Source organism: Ylistrum balloti, unplaced genomic scaffold, assembly GCF_031769215.1.
Source record: "Ylistrum balloti isolate Yb309-2 unplaced genomic scaffold, AGI_CSIRO_Ybal_v1 Utg369730, whole genome shotgun sequence".
Taxonomy (NCBI): Eukaryota; Metazoa; Mollusca; class Bivalvia; order Pectinida; family Pectinidae; genus Ylistrum; species Ylistrum balloti.
In genome coordinates, this window is record NW_026781945.1 from 1,061,669 (window position 1) to 1,074,767 (window position 13,099).

Genomic DNA, 13,099 nt, shown 5'->3' on the forward strand with positions numbered 1-13,099 from the left:
TTTCTTTGCCTAGCAAAGTATGAACAAGTCTCTTTTCTTTTAATTACATTTTTAAATGAAAAAACAGAAACAAGAGATCCTGGATGGATCTAGGTGCCCACCTTTGTCTGATCTTTATTTTTCATTAAAAGTTGGATTCTTTCCTTTTTTGTCTCCTCTGGTGGTAATAATCTTTAAAGGCTAAATCTAAAATGGTTGTCTTGTTTTTTTCTAATCGGTCCCAAAATTTACAGGAGACAACCAGGGAACAAGAGGAATATACACATGAAATCTGAGAAAGGTCCATCCAATACTTCTCAAGAAATAGTGATAACAAGAATTGTTTTCAAATAGACAGATGGATTAATGGAGACACAGACAGACCATGGACCATGGATATAGGGCAATTTGAATATCCCCCATACAGTTCTTTCATAGAAGTAATAGTAACTGTTGTATGCAAAAAATAAAAAAGCTGTTGTATAGTGTTGTATATAAAGCAACTTTTGTACAGTGCTAAAAAAAAGTATCTGTTGTACATCATTTTATATAAATCTATTGTTTTATAATGTTGTATACTAAACACAAAGTATCTGTTGTATACAGTGTTCTACACAAAATGCTGAACAGCATTGTATACAAATTAACTGTTATAAAATGTTACAAAGTAACTAATGTGCAGTGTTGTACACAAAGTAGCTACTGCAGTGTTGTATAAATGTAACTGTTGTACAGGTTTTTGTTTATACAGTAACTATATACAAATCTACAATCAGATCAGTTACAGGTATAATTCAGCAATGAACTGCTCTCAGTTGGAATTCCTGTGCAATAAAAATGCAATCAGGATAATGCCAAATTCAATTACGCATGTTGTTAGGGTATCAAGTAATGCCAAACTTTGTCACATCTATGTTGATTATCAAAGGAGTGTAGTTATGTTTCTCATTCTGGCTTTCCCTCTTGTCAGTCTTGGACCTTGGCACCTAGGTCCTTAGTATTTCAGTTTTTCTCTTCTTTTCTCTTTTATCCTACTTACTGCACTGAACGCTGAATATGGTCAATAAAACACTAATAGAAACCTACCATGTAGACAGAGATATTTCAGAAACCTACCATGTAGACAGAGATATTTCAGAAACCTACCATGTAGACAGAGATATTTCAGAAACCTACCATGTAGACAGAGATATTTCAGAAACCTACCATGTAGACAGAGATATTTCAGAAACCTACCATGTAGACAGAGATATTTCAGAAACCTACCATGTAGACAGAGATATTTCAGAAACCTATTATGTAGACAGAGATATTTCAGAAACCTACCATGTAGACAGAGATATTTCAGAAACCTACCATGTAGACAGAGATATTTCAGAAACCTACCATGTAGACAGAGATATTTCAGAAACCTACCATGTAGACAGAGGTATTTCAGAAACCTACCGATGTTGATAGATACTTAGAAACCTACCAATGTAGACAGATACTTAGAAACCTACCAGTGTACACACAGATACTTAGAAACCTACCAATGTAGACACAGATATTTAGAAACCTACCAATGTAGACACAGATAATTAGAAACCTGTCAGTATTTAAAGAAAAAGTGATAACCTTCCATAATTGATAAAATAAAAGATGTTTACATGTCAGCTATTATAGTTCTGATCAGCATTCAATGGGAAATGCACGTAAAGGGACCATCACTTGAAAATGAGAATGATTCTTTTGATAGCTCTCAAGAAATAGTAATAAAAAAATAGTGATAAACTATTACTGTCAAATCAAAGATGTCTGCCTGTCAGCCATGTTGTTTTTTCAACCAGGACAGTGCAGAGCTAGTGATTAAGGGGAACTATTTGAGAATGATCCATCCAGTTCTTTTCCTGAAATGTTGATAACACACTATTCCTGTCAATATCAAAGATACTAGTCTGTAAGTCATGTTGTTTTTCTGCCAAGTCCCTGAATGGACAAATAAAACTAAGGAAATCTACATATGAAATTTGTGAATAGCCCATCCTGTACTTCTCTGGAAAAAGTGATAACTCTAAGACTATTAGATTTTGAAAAATTCAAGATGGCTGTCTGTTGGCTATTTTGAAAAGACAATGAATAACTAGAGAGCAAAAGGTAGCTATATATACATAAAATTGAAGACTGATCCATCCAGTACTTTTCTAGAACAAGAATTTTTAAAGGATGAATGGATGGACCAAAGATGTAAGACAATTTGAATATCTCACAATCTGATATTAGTCGATTAAAAACCACTTCAGTTAAATGTCATATAGACTTTCTTGTACTGACATGTCCGCTTGTGTCTGTCGAAGGAGCTCTTCCACACAAAGACACGACCACACATGGGACAGGAGTGGGTAGGTTCGCCATGCTTGGTCAGGTGCTGGCGGATATATGTGCGGTTAAACACTTTCTTACATACGGGACATTGGATCTGATGGGTCTTCAATAACTGACGACGTATTTCTGCAAGAAAAAATATACAGATATTATTATACAAGCTAGTAAATCGCATTCCATAAAACAAAAGACAAGTATTTACAACAGCTTGCACCAATATAATGGCATATGTTTTAAAGTAACGACAAAATGTTCTGTGAGTAACAATCATCCAATCTTTGGTGTGATTTCCCCTTCTCTCCCTGTTTTGCCCAGGCTAAGTAGAAGAGTTGAGTCGTTTCATTCTAGTTTTAACTTTTATGATAATTGGATATTCCTGGTAATTTTCTGTTAATGATGCTTCGTAGTTGTAAAATTTACCTTAAAAATAGAAAGTAAATGAAACAAATTTTAATGAACATAAGATTAAAGCATGAACTTAAGGTAAGATGTGCCTCCATTGTATACCTAGTGAGGATCGTCGCCAGATCACACAGAAACACAAGCTCCATGGTAAGTAACACAATAATGATGTGTAGGATATATGTACTTCAATTAATCATATCCAATTTGTTAAATAGATCTTCAACAAGAATTATCATATTATGTTTCCAAAAACTACAAATTTCTAAGAAATTTCAATAAATTTTAAGAGATATTTCAATAACATCAAATACACTACACTCTCATTGAGAAATAGACAACAACATTCTTCAAGTGATAAGTCTGGTCACTTGGTCTATGATATCAACATTCTTTCCTACAATCCAATCCACTCATGTTTCCTTTAACAAAATCAGAGACCATACAGTATCCTCAGAAGCCTTCCACTCACAGTTTTCCCATCTTAATATGAATAATTAGGGCTGATAATGAGCCCTATTCCTAGTGTCCCCATTCCTAGATGCAGTTGTTTAATATTTAAGCCAAATTTCCATAATCTATAATTTGCTCATGAAAATTTCCTTCCAAATTCACCAATTTTTGTCTCGAATGCCCCTCTCCCATACCCGTGGAAAAAAGTCTTGATAATTTATCCCAATCGAAGCACAAGATAGTGTTCTATCAAGCATATACCAATGAAATGAAAGAAATTAAATCACAGGGAAAACTATTGACAGGTATTGAATAACACATGTTTAGATAGGCAGTAATATGTCAGTATTGATGTATTACAGATATACCATCAAATGGAAACTGATATCTGTCACTTTACCATGTGTTATAATCCAACATTCTTATATTTCTTTGCATAAATAAGAAAATGTTCAAACGAAATTGAACAAAATTTTGCCAACATTCTTGAAATACCTCCTTATGATGTCACTACTATGACCTCCTTCATGACGTCACTATCATGATCTCCTTTATGACATCACTATTATGACCTCCATCACGACATAACTATTATGAACGCCATTATGACATCCCTATCAAGATCTCCATTATGACATCACTATCACGACCTCCATTACGACATCACTATTATGACTGCCATTATGACATCCCTATCAAGATCTCCATTATGACATCACTATTATGAACGCCATTATGACATCACTATCATGAACGCCATTATGACATCCCTATCAAGATCTCCATTATGACGTCACTATCACGATCTCCATTACGACATCACTACCATGAACGCCATAATGACATCACTATCAAGATCTCCATTATGACATCACTATCATGAACGCCATTACGACATCACTATCACGATCTCCATTACGACATCACTATCATGAACGCCATTACGACATCACTATCAAGATCTCCATTACGACATCCCTATCACGACCTCCATTATGACATCACTATCAAGATCTCCTTTATGACATCACTATCATGAACGCCATAATGACATCACTATCATGAATGCCATTATGACATCCTTATCAAGATCTCCTATATGACGTCACTATCACGGCCTCCGTTATGACATCACTATCATTATCTTCTTGATGAAGTCACTATTAATGAAACCCCACTATAGCATTGACATTGATTAAGTTTGTTTTAGTCCTGGGAAGTAAAACACAAACTAAATTACTCCCTGCACTTGGGTGTTTCCAATCAAATGAAAGATGAGTGGAACTTATTACTGAACAAGTCAACAACGTGTACATGAAACAACGAGTGAGGGAGTGCATGCACCTGCAATTTGTACAATATGTATACATACTTTCTCTCTCCAATTCATCATGGATTTTTTCAAAAAAAGGGACTGTTGGGGCATAGCTATCCTACACTTTGCAAATATTTTCCTAGCAAAAAATAGCTCCAGTTTGCATTGTTAATATAAAACTGCATAATTAAGTTCTGGCTTGACAGGTATTGAAAGTTTCTGGTTTCCCTCCACTTTAAAAATCCTGAAATCGCAGGAGTTTTATTTGGATGAGCCCACAAGCTGTTGTATAGGAGATTTTCAGATACAAAATCAAAAGTCAGGCAGCACATCATCTCCAGGCCTACACACAATTTCAAGTTAATCTGAAAAGTGATTAAATTTTTAACAATTTTCACATTCCATCAAAATTATCATAGAAACATTTCAAATCCCTAACTAAGTTATCTACATGACAATGCTGTAGACCTGGGCGTTTCTACGAGAGATGATGGAGATCTTATTGAAATGGAGGCTGGTGTAACAGCCCTACATGTAACAATCAATTGTACATTAAAAGTGTCATTACTGTATAACAATAATGTCACTGTAGATCTATAGATATCATTTTCTTATTTTTTAGAAAATACACATTCTTCACTATTCTTTAATTAGTGTGACGTGAGATCTGGACTTATATTAACAATAATTGAAGCAAACATTTTTTTTAAGCAATTAATACAATTACAGATACTATATATCAGGTTAATTTCAGACTTATTAAATATTTTTCTGTTTTTGTCCAAAAACAGGGAGAAAAGAGAGGACAAATTTGAGACAAGCAAAACCCTGCTGTATAATCCACAAGGGTCAAAATGAACATGAGGCGAGATCAACAAGGGCAAAATTAACCTTGGGAGAAAATATCCTGGTAATCACTTTCACATTTATCTCAAATAAAGATACATTTAATAATTTTTTATTCCAGAAAAGTAAAAAAAAAAAAGATATTTTCTCCTTCCACAATCGTTCTGATACACATTCATTTCTACAAAGGCTTTCAACAAAACTGTCGAACGTCTTTGAAAATAGAGTCTGCCATAATAACACCAAACAGTAGAATACAATATAATATAAAGGGAGATAATTCAGTAATGTCACAGTATAGAAAGAAGACTTTACTAACTCCATGTACACACACCTGACATTGTGTACTGTCCTCATGTGCCGGTCGTACGAGTGCTTCCATGTGAACCTCCTACAACAGAGAGTGCAGCTGTAAGCTGGCTCCATGTGTAGTCGGCTGTGTTGGCGCAGGCGCTGTGGCGTGGCAAAACGTTTCTGGCAAATCGGGCATGGGAAGTTACCTTGGTTACTCTCGTCAAAGAACCAAAGTCCGCCAACTGTAAAATATGTAGATGACATTTTAAAGTTCATGATGTAAGAAAACAGAAGTGATACTGACGTATTGCTAGTAACATTGGAAAGTCCTAAACTGGAAGAAAACTGGACAAACATGCATGTCCGACAGAATCAATACCTAAAATGAAATATAGATAGCTGTAATAAAGACAATGATCCGTTACATAAGAAGTTGCCACGACCATTCATATCCAATCACTATGACCGACTACTCAAACAAAATCAGTGAACTTTGACACATTCATGTCTTGAATTTCCATTAAAACTGTGGCAAATATAAGCAGTAAAGGCACAAGCAATGTTTACTTTTTGAAATATTGGATTGTTTACTTTTTTCATATTTTTCTCTATTTTAAATTTAATCTTTCACAGATCTCCCACAAGATTAAACATGTATGCATGTACGAGTGATTCCCTTCCTTATCAAATTAAACCCAACAAGGGAGATAATCCAGCAATGATTTGTTTGTATTCTGGAATGCCAGCTTGTTGACATAAAAGTTGTACTCCACCAAATTAAACACAAATGTGATATTAAAACTTCATCTTTTAGAGAAATACCTAAAAAGAAAACCTTGATTCACAACAAAGCAAAACCAGTACCACACCCCTAACTTCAATCCATTTGTTTCCATTTCTCATTACAATTCAGACTAAAACTTTAAAGCTTACAAGAGAAGTACAACAGATGAGATCTCACAGACACACATTTTTACTCATCATCATAACCTCAGTTTGGCCCTCAGTTTGGCCCATCATCATAACCTCAGTTTGGCCCATCATTTTAACAAGGGTTTGGTTTGTCATCACATCAGTTTGGCCTATCATCATAACCTCAGTTTGGCCCATCGCTATAAGGTCAGTTTGGCCCATCATTTTAACAAGGGTTTGGTTTGTCATCACATCAGTTTGGCCCATCATCAGCAGATGAGTTTGGCCTATCATCACAACATCAGTTTGGCCCATCATTAAAAGGTCAGTTTGGCCTATCATCACAACATCAGTTTGGCCCATCATCAGGAGGTGAGTTTAGCCTATCATCACAACATCAGTTTGGCCCATCATTAAAAGGTCAGTTTGGCCTATCATCACAACATCAGTTTGGCCCATCATCAGGAGGTGAGTTTGGCCTATCATCACAACATCAGTTTGGCCCATCATTAAAAGGTCAGTTTGGCCTATCATCACAACATCAGTTTGGCCCATCATCAGGAGGTGAGTTTAGCCTATCATCACAACATCAGTTTGGCCCATCATTAAAAGGTCAGTTTAGCCTATCATCACAACATTTTGGCCCATCATCAGGAGGTGAGTTTGGCCTATCATCACAACATCAGTTTGGCCCATCATTATAAGGTCAGTTTGGCCTATCATCACAACATCAGTTTGGCCCATCATCATAATGCAAGTCTTTCCAGTCATAATAATGTGAGTTTGGAATGTCAAAATAGTGTCGCTTTTGCTTCGACCCATCACAATAAAGTCAGTTTGGCACATCATTACATCAGTTTGACCCATCATAATAAAGTCAGTTTGGCACATCATTACATCAGTTTGACCCATCACAATAAAGTCAGTTTGGCTCATCATAGGCATGTCAACAGCGCCATCTAAGAGAAACATCTTACTGCAGTGTTTTTGGTACATATTTTCTTGCACTGCTACATTCTTTGACCTCGTACAGACACTAGATATGGCAGATTTCTAAAATAGTGCTTTCCCTATGATAATATGCATATACTGCTGTCTGTATAATGGTGAAAATAACCTCTAATAATCACTGCATAAAATTGGGAAAAAATCAATATGATGACGTTGTGATCCTATGGATTAAATATAATCTATATCATTTGAGAAATTCACAAGATAGGATGTGGACTGGAACACGACAGGACATCAGGTACAGACATGGGTAATACTATGAAGGCCATTTCCCAAATCCATCATACCTGACTGAGGAATAAAAGTTCTGTCTTTTTAAGTCTTAAATTGTTGGAAACGTAGAATTAATGCTGTTAAACTCAAGGAGGGAAAGGTATATAACTATATTATACACCAAAATCTTACATATTGTGATAAATAGCACGAGCAATGCATTGTTATAATTTGTCATCAATTCAGAAAAGATAAACAATTAAATCGTTATTTCTTTCAGATGTATTTTACTGTATGTATAGTATAATGTCACAATACAGAGCTTTTCTAGATACCAACAGTTCTATATTTACAGAAAAACATTTCTATACATTGTCATCCAGAAAGTTCTCACACTTTGATTTGACAAATGGTTACATTTAATAAATCATGTAATAATATAATTCTTCAACTGTCATCTAAAGTTGACCACAATTCTAATCCCATAAAGTCTTATGTTCATATGCTGCCCTTTCATATTATGGCTTTTTATGTAGTAATTATGGTAGAAGTATGGCCCTCTATATACACACTGTACATGTAGTAATTATGGTAGAAGTATGGACCTCTATATATACACACTGTACATGTAGTAATTATGGTAGAAGTATGGCTGTCTATATACACACTGTACATGTAGTAATTATGGTAGAAGTATGGACCTCTATATACACACTGTACATGTAGTAATTATGGTAGAAGTATGGCCCTCTATATACACACTGTACATGTAGTAATTATGGTAGAAGTATGGCCCTCTATATACACACTGTACATGTAGTAATTATGGTAGAAGTATGGCTGTCTATATACACACTGTACATGTAGTAATTATGGTAGAAGTATGGACCTCTATATACACACTGTACATGTAGTAATTATGGTAGAAGTATGGCCCTCTATATACACACTGTACATGTAGTAATTATGGTAGAAGTATGGCCCTCTATATACACACTGTACATGTAGTAATTATGGTAGCCCTCTATATACACACTGTACATGTAGTAAGAAGTATGGCCCTCTATATACACACTGTACATGTAGTAATTATGGTAGAAGTATGGCCCTCTATATACACACTGTACATGTAGTAATTATGGTAGAAGTATGGACCTCTATATACACACTGTACATGTAGTAATTATGGTAGAAGTATGGCCCTCTATATACAGCACTGTACATGTAGTAATTATGGTAGAAGTATGGCTGTCTATATACACACTGTACATGTAGTAATTATGGTAGAAGTATGGCTCTCTATATACAGCACTGTACATGTAGTAATTATGGTAGAAGTATGACCCTCTATATACACACTGTACATGTAGTAATTATGGTAGAAGTATGGCTGTCTATATACACACTGTACTTGTAGTAATTATGGTAGAAGTATGACCCTCTATATACACACTGTACATGTAGTAATTATGGTAGAAGTATGGCTGTCTATATACACACTGTACATGTAGTAATTATGGTAGAAGTATGGCCCTCTATATACACACTGTACATGTAGTAATTATGGTAGAAGTATGGCCCTCTATATACACACTGTACATGTAGTAATTATGGTAATCTTGAAGGATACTGTTTGCTAGAGATCTAAACATCACAAAAGTGTCCTAGAACTATAAATTAATGGCAGGAAGGAGGTCAGATCATTATATGTGGAGAATTTGATCATCTGATCATGAGTAAGTCATTTTTTCAATTGAATGTATCAACACGCTATAAAGTGTAGATAACAGGTTGATTTTGTGTTGCTATGTGGAGATCACAGGTTGGTTGGAGGCTTGATGCAGTAGAGATTTAAGGTGGGTTGGAGACTTGATACTGTATAGTAGAGATCCCAGGTGGGTCTGAGACTTGATACTGTATAGTAGAGATCCCAGGTGGGTCTGAGACTTGATACTGTACAGTAGAGATCCCAGGTGGGTTGGAGACTTGATACTGTATAGTAGAGATCCCAGGTGGTTCTGAGACTTGATACTGTATAGTAGAGATCCCAGGTGGGTCTGAGACTTGATACTGTATAGTAGAGATCCCAGGTGGGTTGGAGACTTGATACTGTATAGTAGAGATCCCAGGTGGGTCTGAGACTTGATACTGTACAGTAGAGATCCCAGGTGGGTTGGAGACTTGATAATGTAGAGTTGAGATCCCAGGTGGGTTGGAGACTTGATACTGTACAGTAGAGATCCCAGGTGGGTTGGAGACTTGATAATGTACAGTAGAGATCCCAGGTGGGTTGGAGACTTTATACTGTACAGTAGAGATCCCAGGTGGGTCTGAGACTTGAAACTGTACAGTAGAGATCCCAGGTGGGTTGGAGACTTGATACTGTACAGTAGAGATCCCAGGTGGGCTAGAGACTTGATGCTGTACAGCAGAGATCCCAGGTGGGTTGGAGACTTGATACTGTACAGTAGAGATACCAGGTGGGTCGTAGACTTGATACTGTACAGTAGAGATCCCAGGTGGGTTGGAGACTTGATACTGTACAGTAGAGATCCCAGGTGGGCTGGAGACTTGATGCTGTACAGCAGAGATCCCAGGTGGGTTGGAGACTTGATACTGTACAGTAGAGATACCAGGTGGGTCGTAGACTTGATACTGTACAGTAGAGATCCCAGGTGGGTTGGAGACTTGATACTGTACAGTAGAGATACCAGGTGGGTCGTAGACTTGATACTGTACAGTAGAGATCCCAGGTGGGTTGGAGACTTGATACTGTACAGTAGAGATCCCAGGTGGGCTGGAGACTTGATGCTGTACAGTAGAGATACCAGGTGGGTCGGAGACTTGATACTGTACAGTAGAGATACCAGGTGGGTCGTAGACTTGATACTGTACAGTAGAGATCCCAGGTGGGTTGGAGACTTGAAACTGTACAGTAGAGATACCAGGTGGGTTGGAGACTTGATACTGTACAGTAGAGATACCAGGTGGGTCGTAGACTTGATACTGTACAGTAGAGATCCCAGGTGGGTCGTAGACTTGATACTGTACAGTAGAGATCCCAGGTGGGTCGGAGACTTGATACTGTACAGTAGAGATCCCAGGTGGGTCGGAGACTTGATACTGTACAGTAGAGATCCCAGGTGGGTTGGAGACTTGATACTGTACAGTAGAGATCCCAGATACTGTACAGTAGAGATCCCAGGTGGGATAGACTGATACTGTACAGTAGAGATCCCAGGTGGGTCGTAGACTTGATATACTGTACAGTAGAGATCCCAGTACAGTAGAGATCCCAGGTGGGTTGGAGACTTGATACTGTACAGTAGAGATACCAGGTGGGTCGTAGACTTGATACTGTACAGTAGAGATCCCAGGTGGGTTGGAGACTTGATACTGTACAGTAGAGATACCAGGTGGGTCGTAGACTTGATACTGTACAGTAGAGATCCCAGGTGGGCTGGAGACTTGATACTGTACAGTAGAGATCCCAGGTGGGTCGTAGACTTGATACTGTATAGTAGAGATACAAGGTGGGTCGTAGACTTGATGCTGTACAGTAGAGATCCCAGGTGGGCTGGAGACTTGATGCTGTACAGTAGAGATCCCAGGTGGGTTAGAGACCTTATATAATGAAGCTAGCTTATCAAATTGTTGTTTAGTATTATCACAAGAACTTTGATCTGTTAAATCATGTTTTGATTTTTGTAATCAGAGATTGGATCATGATAGTTTGTTTGTTTAACACGTTCTGCTGTGAAGTTCAATAGTTTGTTGGTTTGTCAGTATACAGTAAACTTGAGGCTTGTTGTCATTGATGACATCAGATATTCACTGTATTGTCATTTGTTTTATCATGAATTTGTAGGTTCAAGTTGCCTTGTCCCATGCCCAGATAACTATTATGATAGGTGGTGAAACAGCCACGACTCCCTGTACATAGCGCCACATCACATTGGCTACATTTGTAACGCGAGTAGATATACCATCCCGACTTTGTTCGAGCCTTCGTAACCTCACATAAAACACATGGCTTCTTGTACGCACCCGGTCCATCCATAGGGATTGGGCGATGTTGGGACATCTCAGAGTCAATTCCAGGAAAAGGATAGGTACTTTCTGGGATGATACCGTACTGTGCTTGTTTGTCTGTTTGACTGCGAAACCCTGCAAGCATAATAAACCACTATTAGGGTACACAACACAAACAGAATAGAGCATTCTACACCAAGCACTCTGTAAAATACAAACAGACAGAGCATACCAGGCCAAGCACACTCTATTATATATAAACAGGACTGTATGTTCAAAGCCAAGCACTCCATAATACACAAAGAGGACAGAGCTTTCTACCAGCTCTCAATACAACATATCGTGAACACATTTAGTCAAACTACTTCATAACAGTAACATTTCCTGTATTCTCCTAAATAAAGGATTTATATTTGTCTCATAACACACTGATACAGTCCCCACTTAAGCCGGCATGGCCAAAAAGGTTTTTTCCGGTGGCATATCCTTTCCAAATGGAGGCTGGATGTGTAATTCCTCTGTAACACCTGGTGTTGTATCTCACAGTGCTATTGCCAAGCTGTTTTTCTCTAATTCCTGCTGTTTAGGCATCATGAGCAGTTTAATTGTATCAGTCTACCTAAGATTACAGAATCCCAGACATTGCTACCTAGAATAGTACCACCAGACTGGTTTTAATTAGGCAGGATAAGGCCATGCTGACTAAGAAATATTTGGTAAAAAAAAATATACCACCAACCCCAAAATGGACTCATGAAAATTCAATATGCATGTATCATGTATTCTAGATAGATGGAGATTGTTGAAGACTCAGTTTTATGGTTACCATCATCAACTCAACGGGACATTTTCTACTTCTCTGTATGTAATATAGAGCTAGAAGTGATAGTTTGTATGCCTTGTACATGGTTTTGCTGTTATAAACCTAATTTTCCTATGAGAACATAATGTTATATGTATATGGATCGACCCAGTTTACATGGTGAATGTCCTGTCTGAAGCAGAAAACACCTGGCCTTATTTTACCTGTACATTTTCGAGGTCTCCATGTACATCTTTCTTTTGTTCATATTTTGCCCTTATTCCATAAATTCTAAAGGTACATTAAAATGTCAGTATTTCCTATTTATTTTTGTGTATTAAACTCCTAAAGACACTTCACCCTGTTAGTGTGAAATATAAGTCTGATGATGGTATGTAAGCATGCTTTGTAGAACAGGTACCAGGTAAATGAATTTCCATTGAGGAACACTTGTATACCATTCATAAATGTAAATT